An 8,168-nucleotide genomic window follows, 5' to 3' on the forward strand; every position below is an offset into this window, starting at 1 on the left:
ACACTCTCTGACCCCAGGCCACGCTCTCTGACCCCAGGCCACGCTCTATGACCCCAGGCCATGCTCTCTGACCCCAGGCCACACTCTCTGACTCCCAGCCACACTCTCTGACTCCGGCCACACTCTCTGACCCCAGGCCACGCTCTCTGACCCCAGGCCACGCTCTATGACCCCAGGCCATGCTCTCTGACCCCAGGCCACACTCTCTGACCCCAGGCCACACTCTCTGACCCCAGGCCACGCTCTCTGACCCCAGGCCACATTGGTTTTATTTGCCCAGGACAGTGGCCCATTGGGACATTGATTTGGACAGAGGAGTCTCTTCTGCCCATTGTGTTGGCCCTGCCCTGGCCCTGTGCAGCCAGACAGGGGAATGATTCGATACCTGAGCATGGGGGCACCTTGCCTGGTACCTGCGGGAGGTTTCCCCAAAACCTAACAGCCAATCAACAGCCTCCGCCCCTGAGGGAGGGATGGGAGGCAGCGCCAGGTGGTGGAGGGGAATGGGTTTGGGAACAGGCAAAGATATAAAACGCAGTTGATGGGTGGCATTTACTCTTCCCCTCCCCTCTGTCCTCGATACCCACCCTCCAACCAGCGGCTACCCCTGCCCATTGCGTTTATTTTCTTGTGGTTGAGTGAATTGGCGGGAGATTGGGAAAGAGGGAAGGAGGAAGAATGGGACAAAGGTCAGAGGTTGTCAGGCTTTGATTGGTTGCAGATGTGATCATCCGATGGCTTTCTGCGGCTGTAGATGACATGGGCATCGAGCATCTCGAGCAGCAGGTCATAGAAGGGCACCATGTTCTTACACTTCATGCTGTAAAGGTGTTCCATACCTTTGTTACTGTAACAGAAACGACAGAAAGTGAAGGGGAGATGGAACAAGGTACACTCAGGGTCACATGATACAGGATCACTATAGTTACTGTCCCATGGATAACTAAGAAATAAAGGAGGATAAAATAGATTGACAGGTTAAACTAGCAATAACTATAAAAACATAAAGGTGAAACTTCTACAAAGATATAGAAAGGAAGAGAGTAGCTAAAATGAACACTGGTCTCTTTGCTGATGGGATTTAGGAATTGATGATCAGATTTTGAACAAATATTTTGTATTTGTCTTCACAGTACACACATCAAACTTCACAAAAACATCACAGAATGTAGGCACTAAAAATAGAGACCAATCATTAGAGACCAAGGAACCAGGAAAACTGAAGGTCAGCAAACCCTCGGACTTGATCGACTGCTCTTCATGCATGAAACATCTCCATTAAGAAGGGATGGAGGGAAGGATAGAGAGAGGGAGAGGAGGAGGGAGGGAGGGAGACACAAAGCAGGAAACTTGGGTAGTTGGTCAACAAAACAATCAGACAGGGTCTACGTGGTTTTGTGAAGGGACAGTAAACTGTGCTGGCTGGTATGGTGGCTCAGTGGGTAGCGCTGCTGCCTCACAGCACCACGGACCTGGGTTCGATTCCAGCCTCGGGTCTGTATGGAGTTTACACAGTCTCCCCGTGTATGGGTTTCCTCCACGGTCTGAAGATGTGCAGGTTCGGTGGGTTGGCCATGGGAAATCAGGAAAGGAGAGGTCATCCTGAGATGTGAAGGTTCAGCTTGGGTGCTTGAGAAATACAAGTTAGTCAGGAAGGACCTGAAGAGCCAGAAGGGGACATGAGAAGTCTTTGGTAGGTAGGATCAAGGAAAACTCTAAAGCTTTTTATAGGTCTGTCAGGAATAAGACCTTCCCTCCACACCAGGCAACACCCTAGTAAATCTTCTCTGAACCCTTTCCCAAAGCTATCCCACCCTTCCTATAATGACCAGAACTGTACACAATACTCCAAGTGCAGCCACACCAGAATTTTGTACAGCTGCAGCATGACCTCACGGCTCTGAAACTCAGTCCCTCTACCAATAAAACTAACACACCGTATTCCTTCTTAATCACCCTATCAACCTGGGTGGCAACTTTCAGGGATCTATGTACATGGACACTGAGGTTTCCACACTACCCAGGATCTTACCATTAGCCCAGTACTCTATATTCCTGTTCCTCCTTCCAAAGTGAATCACCTCAGACTTTTCCACATTAAACTCCATTTGCCACCTCTCAGCCCAGCTCTGCAGCTTATCTATGTCTCTCTGTAACCTGCAACATCCTTCGGCACTGTCCACAACTCTACCGCAAACTCTAGTGCCATCTGCAAACTTACTAATCCATCCTTCTACGCCCTCATCCAGATCATTTATAAAAATGACAAACAGCAGTGGCCCCAAAACAGATCTTTGCAGCACACCACTCGTAACTGAACTCCAGGATGAATGTTTCCCATCAACCACCACTCTCTGTCTTCTTTCAGCAAGCTAATTACTGATCCCAACCACTAAATCACCCTCAGTCCCACGCCTCCGTATTTTCTGCAATAGCCTACCGTGGGGAACGTTATCAAACGCCTTACTGAAATCCATATACACCACATCAACCACTTTACCCTCATCCACCTGTTTGGTCACCTTCTCAAAGGACTCAATAAGGTGTGTGAGGCACGACCTACCCTTCGCAAAACCACGTTAACTATCCCTAATCAACTTATTCCTTTCTAGATGATTATGAATCCTATCTCTTATAATCCTTTCCAACACTTTACCCACAACCAAAGTAAGGCTCACTGGTCTATAATTACCAGGGTTGTCTCTACTCCCCTGCTTAAACAAGGGAACAACATTTGCTACCCTCCGGTCTTCTGGCACTATTCCTGTAGACAATGACGACATAAAGATCAAAGCCAAAGGCTCGGCAATCTCCTCCCTGGCTTCCCAGACAATCCTGGGATAAATCCCATCTGGCCCAGGGGACTTATCTATTTTCACACTTTCCAGAATTGCTAATACCTCCTCCTTGTGAACCTCACTCCCATCCAGTCTAGTAGCCGGTGTCTCAGTATTCTCCTCGACAACATTGTCTTTTTCCTATCTCCTTGGACTCCCACTACTATCCTTGATTAGCCCTAATCTTAGGAGAAAGTGAGGACTGCAGATGCTGGAGACCAGAGTTGAAAAGTGTGGTGCTGGAAAAGCGCAGCAGGTCAGGCAGCATCCGAGGAGCAGGAGAATCGACGTTTCGGGCATAAGCCCTTCTTCAGGAAGCCCCTGAAGAAGGGCTTATGCCCGAAACGTCGATTCTCCTACTCCTTGGATGCTGCCTGGCCTGCTGCGCTTTTCCAGCACCACACTTTTCAACTCTGGCCCTAATCTTACTCTCGTCATTCCTTTATTCCTTATATAACTATAGAAAGCTTTAGGGTTTTCCTTGATCCTATCTGCCAACGACGTCTCATGTCCCCTCTTGGCTCTTCTTAGCTCTCTCTTTAGGTCTTTCCTGGCTACCTTGTAACTCTCAAGTGCCCCAACTGAGCCTTCACATCTCATCCTAACATAAACCTCCTTCTTCCTTTTGACAAGAGATTCAACTTCCTTAGTAAACCACGGCTCCCTCGCCTGACCACTTCCTCGACCACATACTTATCAAGGTCATGCAGTAGCTGTTCCTTGAATAAGCTCCACATTTCAATTGTGCCCATCCCCTGCAGTTTCATTCCTCATCCTTTGCATCCTAAATCTTGCCTAATCACATCATAATTGCCTTTTCCCCAGCTGTAACTCTTGCCCTGCGGTATATACCTATCCCTTTTCATCGCTAAAGTAAACACAACCTAATTGTGATCACTATCACCAAAGTGCTCACCTCCCTCCAAGTCTAACACCTGGCTGGGTTCATTACCCACTACCAAATCTAATGTGGCCTTGCCCCTTGTTGGCCTGTCTACATACTGTGTCAGGAAACTCTCCTGCACACACTGGACAAAACTGACCCATCTAAAGTACTTGAACTATAGTATTCCCAGCCAATATTTGGAAAGTTAAAGACCCCATAACAACTACCCTGTCGCTCTCACTCCTATCGAGAATCATCTTTGCTATCCTTTCCTCTACATCTCTGGAACTATTCAGAGGCTTATAGAAAACTCCCAACAGAGTGACCTCTCCTTTCTTGTTTCTAATCTCAGCCCATATACCTCAGTAGACAAGTCCTCAAACGTTCTTTCTGCACCGTAATACTGTCCTTGACTAACAGTGCCACACCTCCCCCTCTTTTACCACCTTCTCTGTTCTTACTGAAACATCTAAATCCCAGAACCTGCAACAACCATTCCTGTCCTGTGACCTTGAAACCATATTTCTGACCTCAGTACTCTCAACCTCCTGGACACTGGAACTACACTCAGGCTCCCATCCCCCTGCTGCATTAGTTTAAACCCTCCCAAATAGCATCAGCAAATTTCCCCCCAAGGATGTTGGTACCCCTCTGGTTCAGAAGAGCCCCAATTATCCAAGAATCCAAAATCCTCCCTCCTGCACCATCCCTGTAGCCACATGTTCAACTCCTCTCTCTCCCTGTTCCTCACCTCGCTAGCACAACTCTGTTTGTCCTAGCTCCAAGCTTCCACCCTAGCTCCCTGAATTTCTGCCTTAAAGCCCATCTCTCTTCCTACCTGTGTCGTTGGTGTCTATGTGGACCATGACTTGGGGCTGCTCCCCCTCCCACTCCCCTTCAAGGATCCCAAAAACACGATCAGAGACATCATGAACCCTGGCACCTGGGAGGCAACACACCAACCGTGAGTCTCTCTCGTCCCCACAGAACCCCCTGTCTGTCCCCCTAACTATGGAGTCCCCAATGACTAATGCTCTGCTCCTCTTCCCCTGTTCCTCCTGTGCAACAGGCTTTGTGTCAGAGACCTGTACCCCATGGCTTACCCTGGTACGCTGCCCCCCCCCCCCCAAAAGTATCCAAAACGGTATACCTGTTATTGAGGGGAACGGCCACAGGGGATCCCTACACTACCCACCTGTTCCCTTTCCATTCCCAGACTAATCAATTTACCAGACTGATTCCAGGGATGGTAGCGCTGATGTATGAAGAGAGATTGGATCCATTGGGACTGTATTCATTGGACTTTTGCAAGGCCTTTGACAAGGTTCCACACGGTAAACTGGTTAGTCGAGTTAGATCACATGATATTCAGGGAGAGCTACCCAAATGGATACAAAATGGCTTGCTGGTGGGAGATAGAAAGTGGTGGTAGAGGATTTTTGTTCAGGCCGGAGGCTTCTGGCATGTTGCAAGGATTGGTGCAGCTTCACGGTTGTTTGTCATTTAGGTAAAGGATTTGGGTGAGAATATGGTTAGTAAGTTTGTGGGTGACACCAAAATTGGTGACATACTGAACAGTGAAGAAGATTATCTAAGATTACAACGGGATCTTGATCAACTGGGCCAATGGGCTGAGAAGTGGCAGATGGAGTTTAATTTAGATAAATGTGAGGGGCTGTATTTTGGAAAGGTAAATCAGGGCAGGACTTATACACTTAATGGTAAGGTCCTGAAGAGTGTCGCTGAACAAAGAGACCTTGGAGTGCAGGTTCATAGCTCCTTGAAAGTGGAGTCGCAGGTAGGTAGGATAGTGAAGAGGGCGATTAGTATGCTTCCCTTTATTGGTCAAGAGCATATATTGCAAGACATTAATAAGGCCACATTTGAAGTATTGCCTACAATTCTTGCTGTCCTTCTATCGGAAGGATGTTATTTAACAGGAAAGGGTTCAGAAAAGATTTACAAGGATGTTGCCACGGTTGGAGGATTTGAGCTTCAGGGAGAGGCTCAACAGGCTGGGGCTGTTTTCCCTGGAGCATTGGAGGCGAGGGCTGACCTTATAGAGGTTTATAAAATCACGAGGGGCATGGATAGGGTAAATAGACAAGGTCTTTTCCCTGGGGTGGGGGAGTCCTGTGAGCAGGGGAAGATTTAAAAGGAACCCAAGGGACAACCTTTTCACACAGAGAGTGGTGTGTGTGTGTGTGTGTGTGTGTGGGAGGGGGGGGGAGGGGAAATGAGCTGTCACAGGAAGTGGTGGAGGCTGGTACAATTAAAAGACATTTGGATGTGGACGTGGATAGGAAGGGTTTAGAAGGATATGGGCCAAACGCTAGCAAATGGGTCTAGTTTAGTTTGGGACACCTGGTCAGTGTGGGCGAGTTGGGACAGAAGTTCTGTTTCTGTGCTGTTCGATTCTATATTTCACTCATTTCTGAAAGGAAATAATGTTGCACGACTTGAGAGTTTTTTCAGAATGTAATGTGCTTGGTAAACTGGGGAAGGTGAGGTGTATTTGCATGGCCAAAAGCCGACGATAATCTAAAAGGTGACTGCCCAAGCTAAGAGCTGACTGTGTTGGGGAGCACGGTAGCAGCAGAGCCTGGGTCAGTGGGATGTGGAATGTCACAGGGGTCAGGGCTGGTCACAAATCCATTTGTTTATCAATGACTTGGACGAAAGGAGCATCCTGAAACCTTTTGTCCAATTCTGATCACCCATCTTTATTGGGATGATGGGAAGGTTTTGCTTTATCGCTTTCTGGGATGGGTGAGCGGGGTTAGGGAGTCACTGTTTGATAAACAGCCTCCTTCCGTTAAAGGGAGTTAGGAGCAGATGTAGTCGAGCTGTTTAACATCTGGAAGGGAAAGAAGACCTGGTACCAGTGGCAGAGCAGAGTGAGGAGAATTGGCAAAATATGCAGAGGAAACCCGAGGGAACACATTTGTATTCACCAAATGGGTCCGATTTGGAATGCAGTGATCAAGGCTGGACCCACTAGATTGGGTTGGGACATCTGGTCGCCATGGCTGGGTTGGACCGAAGGGTCTGTTTCCATGCTGTACATCTCTATGACTCTATGGACTGGGGTAATCAACACAAGTTTCTAAAGATAGATCGCAGCAGTTGGAATAACTGGATTGTTGCTCAGAAACAAAACAGACACAGACTCAAATGGCTAAAGGGCCTCATCTGTACTGAGCAGAATTGAGAAACAGAGAGAGAGAGAGATAGAGAGAGAGCATGTTAGAAGTGAGGGGGGAGAAAGGGAGAGAGTGAGAGTAAAACAGAGAGATAGAGAATGTGGAGAGAAAGAGTGAGAGATTGAGTGAGAGAGAAAGAGTGAGAGAATGAGTGAGAGAGAAAGAGTGAGGGAATGAATGTGTGTGTGAGAGAGAAAGACAGTAGTGGGCGAAAGTAGCTGATGAAGTTACACAGGGAGAGGTGCCGTGAGATTGTGTAAAGAGTACCTGGCATGCCTGATGTGGGATAGTAACATGAGTAGGTGGGCCAGGCGAGTGGCCTGCTGCTGTGGTGGGATTCCACTCTTTGACATGCACCAGATTAAAGTGTCTGTGATGGTGTCCAGGATCTTGTGAAGCTTCTCCCTGTTTTCATGTTCCTCTGTTACTCCAGAGCGAGGGAACATACCTGTGTAAAGAAAGAGTGAACTCTCAGCTCAGTGTGAAACTCTGCATTGCACACCTCAGCTCAGCTGGGCCTGAAGACCCAGGGGCAGAACCCACCAGGATTTCCCACAATTTCAGACTCACACACTCTGCACCCAATACACAGCTCTGCAGCCCCCACAGCTCAGGCAGAAATGTTTCAGATCAAACTCACGTCTCATATGAAGCAACTTTCACTGTTAGTGGTCAATCAGACTGATACCACTCACTGAGAAACTACTCGCAGAATTCCCTCAATGTTCCCCAGTGAGGGTCAGCCCTTCAGGAGAGGGAGGGGGACCCCGTACCCCAGTGAGGGTCAGCCCCTTCAGGAGAGGGAGGGGGACCCCGTACCCCAGTGAGGGTCAGCACCTTCAGGAGAGTGAGGGGGACCCCTTACTCCAGTGAGAGTCAGCCCCTTCGGGAGAGGGAGGGGGACCCCGTACCCCAGTGAGGATCAGCCCCTTCGGGAGAGGGAGGGGGACCCCTTACTCCAGTGAGGATCAGCCCCTTCGGGAGAGGGAGGGGGACCCCGTACCCCAGTGAGGGTCAGCCCCTTCAGGAGAGGGAGGGGGACCCCGTACCCCAGTGAGGGTCAGCCCCTTCAGGAGAGGGAGGGGGACCCCGTACCCCAGTGAGGGTCAGCCCCTTCGGGAGAGGGAGAGGGACCCCGTACCCAATTGAGAGTCAGCCCCTTCAGGAGAGGGAGGGGGACCCCGTACACCAGTGAGGGTCAGCCCCTTCAGGAGAGGGAGGGGGACCCCGTACACCAGTGAG

The sequence above is a fragment of the Chiloscyllium plagiosum genome, chromosome 10, assembly GCF_004010195.1.
Source record: "Chiloscyllium plagiosum isolate BGI_BamShark_2017 chromosome 10, ASM401019v2, whole genome shotgun sequence".
Classification (NCBI taxonomy): domain Eukaryota; kingdom Metazoa; phylum Chordata; class Chondrichthyes; order Orectolobiformes; family Hemiscylliidae; genus Chiloscyllium; species Chiloscyllium plagiosum.